Source organism: Rutidosis leptorrhynchoides, chromosome 5 (genome assembly GCF_046630445.1).
Source record: "Rutidosis leptorrhynchoides isolate AG116_Rl617_1_P2 chromosome 5, CSIRO_AGI_Rlap_v1, whole genome shotgun sequence".
Taxonomy (NCBI): Eukaryota; Viridiplantae; Streptophyta; class Magnoliopsida; order Asterales; family Asteraceae; genus Rutidosis; species Rutidosis leptorrhynchoides.
Genome location: NC_092337.1, coordinates 357,199,659 through 357,210,980, shown reverse-complemented (window position 1 = coordinate 357,210,980; position 11,322 = coordinate 357,199,659). Strand labels below are relative to the sequence as shown.

At 34.8% G+C, this 11,322-nt stretch overlaps 1 non-coding gene across 1 annotated transcript; it reads left to right on the top strand.

Annotated features, from left to right (window-relative positions):
- Positions 1 to 2,425: 2,425 nt before the first annotated feature.
- On the top strand, positions 2,426 to 2,532 carry LOC139851179 (small nucleolar RNA R71). The gene has a single exon (XR_011760536.1). It is a non-coding gene; the product is annotated as a small nucleolar RNA R71 (small nucleolar RNA).
- Positions 2,533 to 11,322: the final 8,790 nt, after the last annotated feature.

Sequence of the window (11,322 nt, the reverse complement as noted above, 5' to 3'; positions counted from 1 at the left end):
CAATAGTAACTATTTTCGGCTAATCTTTCCAACATTTGATCAATGAAAGGTAGGGAAAAGTGATCTTTTCTGGTGGCGTCATTTAATTTTCTATAATCAATACAAACACGCCATCCTGTTACCGTCCTAGTAGGAATAAGCTCATTTTTCTCATTTGTGATGACAGTCATGCCACCCTTCTTAGGTACGTATTGAACTAGGCTTACCCATGGACTATCAGAAATTGGATAAATTAAACCTGCATCAAGCAGTTTAATAATTTCTTTCTTAACAACATCTTGCATATTAGGATTTAGTCTTCGTTGGCGTTGCACATACGTTTTATGACCTTCTTCCATAAGGATTTTATGTGTGCAATACGAAGGACTTATTCCTTTAATATCATGAATTTTCCATGCAATAGCTGGTTTATGAGCTTTTAGCACAGAAATGAGTTGAGATTTTTCATTTTTAGTAAGAGAAGACGATATTATTACAGGTAATTCAGACTCACCATGTAAATAAGCATATTCCAAATGGTTTGGAAGTGGCTTTAACTCTAATGTCGGTGGTTCTTCTATCCATGATTTATATCGATATCTGTCTTCTTCTTTTAGCATTTGAATTTCTTCTGTTGTTGGTTCATATACATTAGCCATAAGTGTATAAAAACATTTCAGTTTCATCAATTGGTTCAGTTCCTTCTCCTAAAAAACATTCTCCAGTTCCTTGTAATTCTGGAAATTATTCTAACAATTCTGCATGTGAATCTATAGTTTGAATATAATAACATGTATCATCTGCAGATTGCGGTTGTTGCATGGCTCTATCAACTGAAAAGGTAACACTCTCGTCCTCTATACTTAGGGTCAGTTTCTTACCAAACACGTCTATTATTGCTTTGGCCGTGTTTAAGAATGGTCTTCCTAATATGAGAGGAACTCGAGAATCTTCTTCCATATCCAGAATAACAAAATCTACTGGAAATACTAAAGTACCAACTTTAACTAGCATGTTTTCCATTATCCCTCTAGGATATTTTACAGATCGATCGGCTAGTTGTATACTTATTCGTGTTGGTTTCAATTCTCCAAGGTCTAGTTTAGCGTATAGTGAATACGGCATTAGATTTATACTAGCACCTAAGTCTGCCAATGCTTCTATTAAACTAAGACTACCCAGAAAACATGGAATTGTGAAACTTCCTGGATCAGATAATTTTTCTGGTATCTTATTCAACAGCACTGCAGAACAATTAGCATTCATTGTAACAGCCGAGAGTTCTTCCATTTTTTTTCTATTTGTGATTAAATCTTTCAAGAATTTAGCATATCTAGGCATTCTTGAAATTACATCAATGAAAGGAAGATTTACATTTATTTGTTTAAACATATCCAAGAATTTGGATTGCTCGGCTTCAAGTCTCTCTTTTCTCATTTTACTCGGGTAAGGAAGTGGTGGTTGGTATGGTTTAACATAAGGTTTAGCCTTAACTGTGTTATCTTCGTTAACCTTTTCAACTACCAGTTCTTTTTCCTTATCTTGATCAGATTGTGGTTCTTGTGGAGTAGGAATAGCTTCATCTGAAACTACAGGCATTTCAGATGGTTTAAGTGTAATACCACTTCTTGTGGTAATGGCTTTAGCTATTTCATTCCGGGGGTTAGCATTTGTATCACTAGGTAGACTTCCCGGTTTTCTTTCACCTATCAACCTTGCTAGGTTGCTCACTTCTTGTTCCAGATTTTGAATAGAAGCTTGTTGATTTCTAAATGCTTGAGCATTTTCTTCATTGGTTTGTTTCTGAGATGTGAAAAATTGAGTTTGAGATTCAACTAGCATCGACATCATGTCTTCTAAATTTGGCTTTTTATCATCGATTTGTGGTGGTTTATTTTGAAAAATAGGTCTTTGCTAATTGTAAGTATTGTTAGATACTTGTTGATTGCTAGGACCTCGTTGGTTGTTGTATGGAACATTTCGGTTATAATTCTGGTTTTGATTGTAGATTGGTCTTGGCGGTTGATAATTATTTTGATAATTATTTTCAGGCCTTTGGTTTATGTATGAAACTTTCTCTCTTTGTCCCATTGTTAGTTCAATACTGAGACAATCTTTTGTCAAATATGGTCCTCCACACTGCTCACAACTAATTCGTATTGAGTGAATATCTTTAGTCATCTTTTCTATTCGTCTCTCGACAGCATCTATCTTTGCAGAAATGGAATCTAAGTCATTGCTAGAATCGGCTCTAGCTGCTTTAGATGATCTAACGATATCTTTTTCTTGATGCCACTCATGTGAGTGGGAAGCAGTGTTATCAATAATTTTGTAAGCATCGGTTGCTGTTTTCTTCATAATGGAACCACCAGCTGCTATGTCTATGTCTTTTCTTGTAGTGATGTCGCATCCTTGGTAGAATATTTGTACTATTTGACAAGTGTCTAAACCATGTTGCGGACATCCTCTCAATAATTTTCAAAATCTTGTCCATGCTTCATATAAAGTTTCATTTGGATTTTGTGTGAACGTAACAATTTCTCCTTGAAGTCTTACGGCTATAGATGCCGGAAAGAATTGTTTAAGAAATTTTTCAACTAAAACGTCCCATGTATCAATCGCCCCTTCAGATAACGATTCTAACCAATCTTTGGCTTCTCCCTTTAAAGTCCAGGGAAATAACATGAGATATATCTGTTCATCCTCCACTTCTCTTATTTTAAATAGAGTACAGATCCTATTAAAGGTTCGAAGATGTTCGTTTGGATCTTCCTTCGGCGCACCACTAAATTGGCATTGATTAGTTACCATGTATAGAATTTGTCCTTTAATTTCATAATCTGGCGCATTAATGTCAGGTTGAGTAATTGCGTGACCTTGGCCAGTGCGTTTAGCTCGCATTCGGTCTTCCATACTTAGAGGTTCCAGATTCTCCATGATTGAATTTGTTGAATCTGAATCACTAGAGGATTCTGATTTAATGGTTGGTTCCTCAACAATCTCCGTTTGAATGATTGGTGGTTCTGGAGGAAAGATTAGTGGTTCAGGATCTCTGAATTGTCCCTGAATATCCTTCAGATTCTCAATTGTGAGGTCGGGTTCAAAAAATGGATTATCGGAAATTTGAATTGGAGTACTTGGTTGACTGGATGACGATTCTAAAGAAAAATCAACGGCGACAATATTTGCTAGATGTCTTGATCGAGTTACAGGTGGTGAACGTACAAAAGGTGGTGAACGTTTTACTCGGTGCATTAACTGAATATCCTATTAGTTATAAAAATAAGAAAAATTATATAAGTTATTAAATTAATGGACTTTTCTGATTTTGCTCACGTTTCGAATAGCCAAAAGATGCAGCAGAGGGGCAGGATTCGTTTGGTCTCAATATAATTGAGTACTGTTTGGCTCCAATAACCCGGTCCACGTACAAATCCAACAATTACTACGAACCAGAAAATGGATGTCTATCAATTTAACCACTTAAAATAATTTTTCGCTTTAAAATTTTAGAGAAGAAATAGAAAAAAAAATTCTATCTCCTATAAACTAGAGCGTCGAGAAATAAGAAAGAAAAAGATTGCGAAATGTCGAAAAATAAAAGTCAAAAAAATAGAAATAAAAAGTAGCGCGTCGAAACTTAAAAAGGAACTAAAAACTAAGAATTAAAAGTTGCGTCTAAAAATATTAAAGCTTAAAAGAAAAACTATATCCCAAATGACAATAACTTAAAAAGGTACTAAAATATAAAAACGGCGTCGCAAAATTCTAAAGCATCTAAATCTTAGTTTAAAGAAAAAGCACTTAAGGGATTTTACGGCAAAAGCCTAGAAATCTAGAAATAACAATAACTATGGCAAAAACTATGACTTAAAACTAAATACGAGCGAAAAATACAAATATTACGCTAAAACAAACAAAAAGATACAAAATATAAAAATATACTTAAAGTTGTAAAAAGTACAATTTTTATAAAAATATTATTTTTATATTATTTATTTTATAAAAGTATTAATTTTATATATTTATAAAACTAATTACACTTAATAATACAAATTAATTAAAAACTAAAACAAATAATTATTAAATATAACCCTAATTAGGGTTTTAATTATAATAATTATAATTAAACTAAACCCTAAACAGTCGGCTGAGGTTACCAGGCCTGTCAAGTCAAGCCATGCGATCGCATGGCTTGATAGTTAAAATCTCATGCGATCGCATGAGGTAGGGTTTCGGGCCAAAAGTTAGGCTGCTACAGTACCGGGCCTCGAGTGTTTTTATTTTTTTCGGTTTTAATTTTCTGTTTTATATTTATACAAAATATTTAAATAAAACTTATATTTTTACAAACTAAAATAGAAATAAAGAAACTTTATAAAACTTATATGTTTAAGAAACTCTTAAAAATACTTAAATTTTGTTTTTTCTTTATATATATATATATATATATATATATATATATATATATATATATATATATATATATATATATATATATATATATATTTTATATTTAAAACGTATATTTTTAATAAAAACTTAATAAAACTTTAATAAAATCTTTTTTTATATATTTAGCGTTGCGCTTTCGGCGTTTTAGCTCTCCCCGGCAGCGGCGCTAAAAATACTTGATGTTATGCGAGGGGTATATGAAATAGTATTAATTTTTACAAGGAAATACTATTAAATACGATACAATTTTACACAAGTGATTTATTTATTTATAGAATGGATATACCTAAACCTTGCTACAACACTTATAGGTAGTGTACCTAATCGTACAGTAGTGTAGTTTTTAGTAAGTCCGGTTCGTTCCACAGGGATCTTTTAAACAAGCTTAACGCTATATTTTTAAAACTATATTTGTAAAAATACAAAAATATATATAAGTAATATTATTATTATAAAGGGGGTTTTTACCGTTTAATGACCGGTTTGTCGATTTTAAAACTTTAGTTGCAGTTAAAACCTAATGTAAAATATTAAAAATAACTTAATTTAAAGCGTAAAGTAAATAACGATAATGAAATTGCGATAAATAAAATTGCGATAAAATAAAATTGCGATAATTAAATAGTACGATAATTAAAAATGCAATTAAATAAAATGACAATAAATAAAAGTACGATAATTAAAAGTGCAATTAAATATGAAATATATAAATTATGCTTATTTAAACTTCCGTAATCATGATGTTCAACGTGTTGGTTTTAGTTTATTCCCACGGGTTAATTGTCCTTTGTCCTGGATTATTCAATATGTCCATACGGATTTGTCCATAATAGTCCATCAGTCATAATCATAAAGTGCAAGAGTCTTCGTCAAATTATTCTTATTCCTGAAGTCAAATATTTCAACTAATTGGGGATTCGAATTGTAACAAGGTCTTAATACTTTGTTTAATGAATACACTAGGTTATCGACTGCGAGTAAACCAAGGTTTTACTACTTTGTTAACAATTACACCAATTACCCTTGAATGTAATCCACCCCTGTTTCAATAAGTCTATTAACTATTAATCCAGTTCCGTGTCAGGTAAAATGAACAATTATTGGTATTTATAGATATCCCGCCCACCGTGCCCAGTCAAGCGTATGTGGTTATATATAAATACGTCAAATTATAAGTCTATATATTAAATTAACGAGGTACCATTTAGTTAATATAAAACCCATTAATAGCCCAAAGTCTAATTTCCACAACTGTCGTTCTTTTATCCAAACCTCAATTATGGTACAAAGCCCAATTACCCAATTTTAATATTTTTAGCCCAACATCACGATTACTTCAATTTAAATAAGCATAATAATAACATAGCTACGAGACATTAATTTAAAAATAAATTAACCATAACTTACAGTGATTAAAAATAGCGTAGCGTTACACGGACAAAATTTCGACTTACACCCTTACAACATTCGCTAACATACCCTTATTATTAGGATTTAAAATTAAAATTAAAATATATATATATATATATATATATATATATATATATATATATATATATATATATATATATATATATATATATATATATATATATATATATATATATATATCGTTGATAGATAGGAAGAGAAAAAGATATATGATAAAAACTGAGCCAAAACACGCGAATTTATAGCATGTGGCATGGATTTCAGGGCCTTGCGATCACATGGAAAATAAGCCTACAGGCCATGCGATCGCATGGAGGTAGGTATCAGCTCACACTCCTTTGTTTTCTTGTTTGCCGACGTTTATAATATATAATATAATATATAAATAATTTATATAATTATTTAAATATTATATTATATTCTTGTGCATAGTTGACTCATAATTTTTAGTCCGTTGCGTCGAGCGTTGAGAGTTGACTTTGGTCCCGGTTCTGGATTTTCGAACGTCCTTGCGTACAATTTAATATCTTGTACTTTGCGTTTCGCGTCTTGTATTCTTGTAATTTTGAGACGTTTCTCATCAATAATTAGAACCTTTTTTATTGTACTTTGTACTTTTGAGCTTTTTGGTCATTTGCGTCTTCAATTCGTCAAATCTGTCTTTTGTCTTCACCTTTTATTATTTAAACGAATATCACTTGTAAATAGAATAATTGCAACTAAAATCTTGTCTTTCTTGAGGGATAATGCTATGAAATATATGTTCGTTTTTAGCATTATCAACCATCTAACCAGGCCATATCACCATGTATAGCTCTAATAATCGTCACCCAAATCGCATTAGGATCGCATTTAAACCGCCAAATTCATTTAAACAAGAGAGCATTATTAAAGGCCCGTAGGCTTCCAATATCAAGACCACCATTTTCAAGGTCGGATAAAGTTTGATCCCAACCAATTTAGTGAATTTTATGACCAGATTGAGACGCAGCCCAGAAAAAATTAGCCTGATAAGACTCTAATTTATTGATCACTGTTTTCGGGCAACGAAAACGAGTTAGGTAATAACTCCCCAAACTCCCCAACACCGCTTTAATGAGAATAGATCTACCACCAATGGACATAAGATTTGTTTTCCATGATGATAACTTCTTCAAAAGTCGATCCTCGAGTGGTTTCCAATTCGATATCAAACTCATATTCAAACTGTAACAACCCAAACCAATAACCAACCGATTACGCGAAACAAATTTTTTTTAATATATTTCATAAGAGTGCGCCACGCGCACAAGCCCGTTTCAGTTCTGTCTGTTTTTGTCAATTTTCAAATAAAGATCTCCCACTTCCCGACATATTTAGTCGAAATGCTTTTCACAACATGATATAATAGTTAAAACTCACACGATTCAATAATAAAATAAGTTTTACAAAACCGGGCCCACATATGCCGTAATACGAGTTTCGTATAAAAGTTTGAGTTTCGACCACACTAGTTTAAATTCCAAACGACACTATGAGCATGGTGTTTGGGGTTAAACTACCCAAATCTCGGTCAAACTCCAAAAGCTATAACATCCAAAAGCGTCCCCTAACAAACAAGCGGGATCTCTAATCCATACGAATGCCCTTACCCTTGTCTCCGCCGGAGCCTATAAAAAGATAAACAACGAGAGGGTAAGCAAAGCTTAGTGAGTGCAACAATTATACATACACATATATAACCCATCTATTTGCATTCGCACCTACCAAATACCTCATACGAGAATATAACTCAAATAGCATGCCGTCTTATTCATAATGCTAACAACTCGTACACTATCACAACATCACATTAGCATATGCTCAACACAATATATATATATATATATATATATATATATATATATATATATATATATATATATATATATATATATATATATATATATATAGCATGCTTGTATAACGTTCAACAACATAATATGGTTAACCATAATGCTATGGTGCTACCGGCACGTGGTTCACACTATACACATTTGAGTCTCACTCTTTTATAGTGCTACCGGCACGTGGTTCACACTTTGGCGCTACCGGCACGTGGTTCACGCCTCATTTTATAGTGCTACCGGCTCGTGGTTCACACTTGATGCTACCGTCTCGTGGTTCACATCTCATTTTATAGTGCTACCGGATCGTGGTTCACACTTTATTTTATAGTGCTACCGGCTCGTGGTTCACACTTAATACTCGTCACATACATGCTATGGCACTACCGGCTCGTGGTTCATACCATAACATTCACAAATAAATACGCCATATACACATACGCATAATTATCCCACTCACCTTAACGATTCAGTGACGATTTTATACTTTCGCAAGCTTCAAGGCAACGTACCTAATATAATAAGTACTCAATCAACACACGAACTAGTTGGACTTAATACCAACAATTTACTTATGTGCACTTAATGACTTAATTTCATTAAATGCCCCCATTTACACCAAAACCGTCCATTTAACGTCTAGACCATCATAAACCACTAAAAGCTAGTGATTAAGGTCCAACAACACTTTCTAAAGCACAATTAGGGTATTTCATACCCATCTTTCCCAACTAGGTCAATTATTACACACTTGACCATTTTAAAGCCAACACACCCATTTCGGGTTATCCACTAACCCAATAACACGCATTTACTTTAATTACTAGGTGTGCTAGTAATTAACTAACCAATTATGACTCATAAACCCATTTATCATTTTGAAACCCTAGGTTAGTCATTCTTGAGTCCTCATGACTCAATCTTACCCAAGAACACCCAAAGTCACCAAATATGGGTTTTATGTTCTTCATTTACCCAAACCCTAACCCTTACACAAAATCAAAGTAAGGAAATAAAAGTTAGAACATACCACTACAACCAAAACGTAGCTAGTGATTAGAGGAACAACTTTAACACACGCGCTTTGGCCCGAAATCAACTTCTTCCTCTTAGATTTGAGCTTTCTTACTCAAGAACTCTCCTCTCTCTCTAGAATTTAAGTAGAATGGATAAAGGTTGGTGATAGTGGTGTTATGACACTCCACTTACTGATCTGGTAGCCTTTAACTCGTTCCCAAGTGATTTTACCAAAAAGCCCTTCAAAATATCTCAATAAATGAAACAGAATTCGGCCACAGTAAAGGGTGCACAGCGTGCTCCCTTAGGTGTGCGCGACGCACACGAGGTGCTGGACAGTTTCTGATTTCTGTTTAATTATACAACAATACCCACACTCTATGTACTATATTTACACTGCTGTACAATGATGGTTAGGGTCTTACAACTCTCCCCCACTTGAATCGGAACGCGTCCTCGCGATCCAAGCCGCATGACAAGAGGGAAGATAAACTAACACGAACTCTTCGGGCTCCCAAGTAAACTTGGAACCTTTACTACGACGCCATTGAACTTTAAAAGTTCTCACCTCTTTATTTCTCAACCTTTTGACTTTCTCATCGAGTATAGCAATCGGCTCCTCAATATACTCTAACTTATTGTTTAGCTCAAACTCGTCTAATGGCACCCAAGATGAATCATTCGCAAGACACTTACGGAGATGGGAAACATGAAATGTATTATGGATCCCCGCAAGCTCTTCGGGTAATTCCAAACGATACGCAACTTCACTAACACGAGCTAAAATTTTAACAGGATCAATAAACCGAGGAGCTAACTTTCCCCGTTTTCAAAACCGAATAATACCCTTCCATGGCGAAACCTTAAGCATCACCATGTCACCTTCTTGGAATTCGATCATTCGCCTACGTTTATCGACATATGACTTTTGTCTATCTTGAGCCTTTTTCAAATGAGCCCGAATCATATCAATCTTGCTCTTCATCTCTAAAACCAAATCGGTACTCCCGATTTCCTTTTGTCCCACTTCACCCCAACAAATTGGAGTTCGGCACCTCCGCCCATAAAGCATCTCATAAGGTGGCATCCCAATACTAGTATGATAACTATTATTGTACGAGAATTCCACCAAAGGCAAATGCTCATCCCAACTACCACCGAAATCAATAATACACGCCCATAACATATCCTCCAATGTTTGATTCGTACGTTCAGTTTGACCGTCCGTTTGAGGATGACACGCCATGCTCAATTTCAATTGTGTGCCCATATCTTCATGAAACTTTTCCCAAAACCGAGATGTAAAATGGGTATCTCGATCCGAAATAATAGATATAGGAACCCCGTGTCTCGATATCACTTCCTTGATGAACAACTTTGCCAAGGTCTCCGACGATATCGCTTCCCGAATGGAAAGAAATAAGGCACTCTTCGTCAATCGATAAATTATTACCTAAATCGAGTCAAATTGGGTCCTCCCCGTCTTTGGTAACTTTGTGATGAAATCCATGGTAATGTGCTCCCATTTCCACTTCGGGATTTCTAACGGTTGTAACTTACCATACAGCTTTTGGTGCTCGGCCTTAACTTGCAAACACGTGACGCATTGTTCAACATACTTTACGACATCACGTTTCATGCCCGGCCACCAATACTCCTTTTTCAAATCAAGGTACATTTTCGTCGCGCCCGGATGAATGGAATACTTCAATTTATGTGCTTCATCAAGTAGCACTCGTCAATGATCACCCATTTTAAGCACCCACACCCTTCCTTGAAAAGATAACAAACCATGCGGACCTATGGTAATAAACTCCATTTGTCCCACGATTCGTTCCTCATGCTTATTGTTAACAAAAGATTCGATTTGAGTCTCGCCAAGCTTTACAAGAAAATCGTTAGTGATAATCATACGTAACAATCCCAATCGTAACGCCGGGTGATGACTCTTTCGACTTAACGCATCCGTGACCACATTCGCCTTGCCCGGATGATAAAGTATTTCACAATCATAATCTTTTATCACATCCATCCACCTACGTTGGCGATAATTCAAATCTCGTTGGTTAAAGAGATGTTTTAAACTCTTGTGATCCGAATAAATCGTACACTTGACATCATACAAGTAATGGCGTCAAATTTTCAACGCATGCACAACCGCCGCCAACTCAAGATCATGAGTCGGATATCTCGTTTCGTGTTCCTTTAATTGTCGATAGGCATAAGCAATGACTTTACCCCTTTGCATTAGAACACACCCGAGCCCATTTAAAGAAGCATCACAATAAACCGTCATGTCTTCTATCCCTTCCGGCAACACTAACACCGGAGCTTAACATAACTTCTCTTTTAACAATTGAAAAGCAATTTCTTGCTCGTTCTCCCAATTAAATCTTGCATTCTTTCTCGTCAATTTTGTCAATGGAGAAGCGATCTTAGAAAAGTCTTGGATGAACCGACGATAATAACCGGCAAATCCAAGAAAACTTCGGATTTCCGTAGGCGTAGTCGGTCGTTCCCAACTCTTCACCGTTTCTATCTTCCCCGGATCTACTTGAATACCATCTTTGTTCAC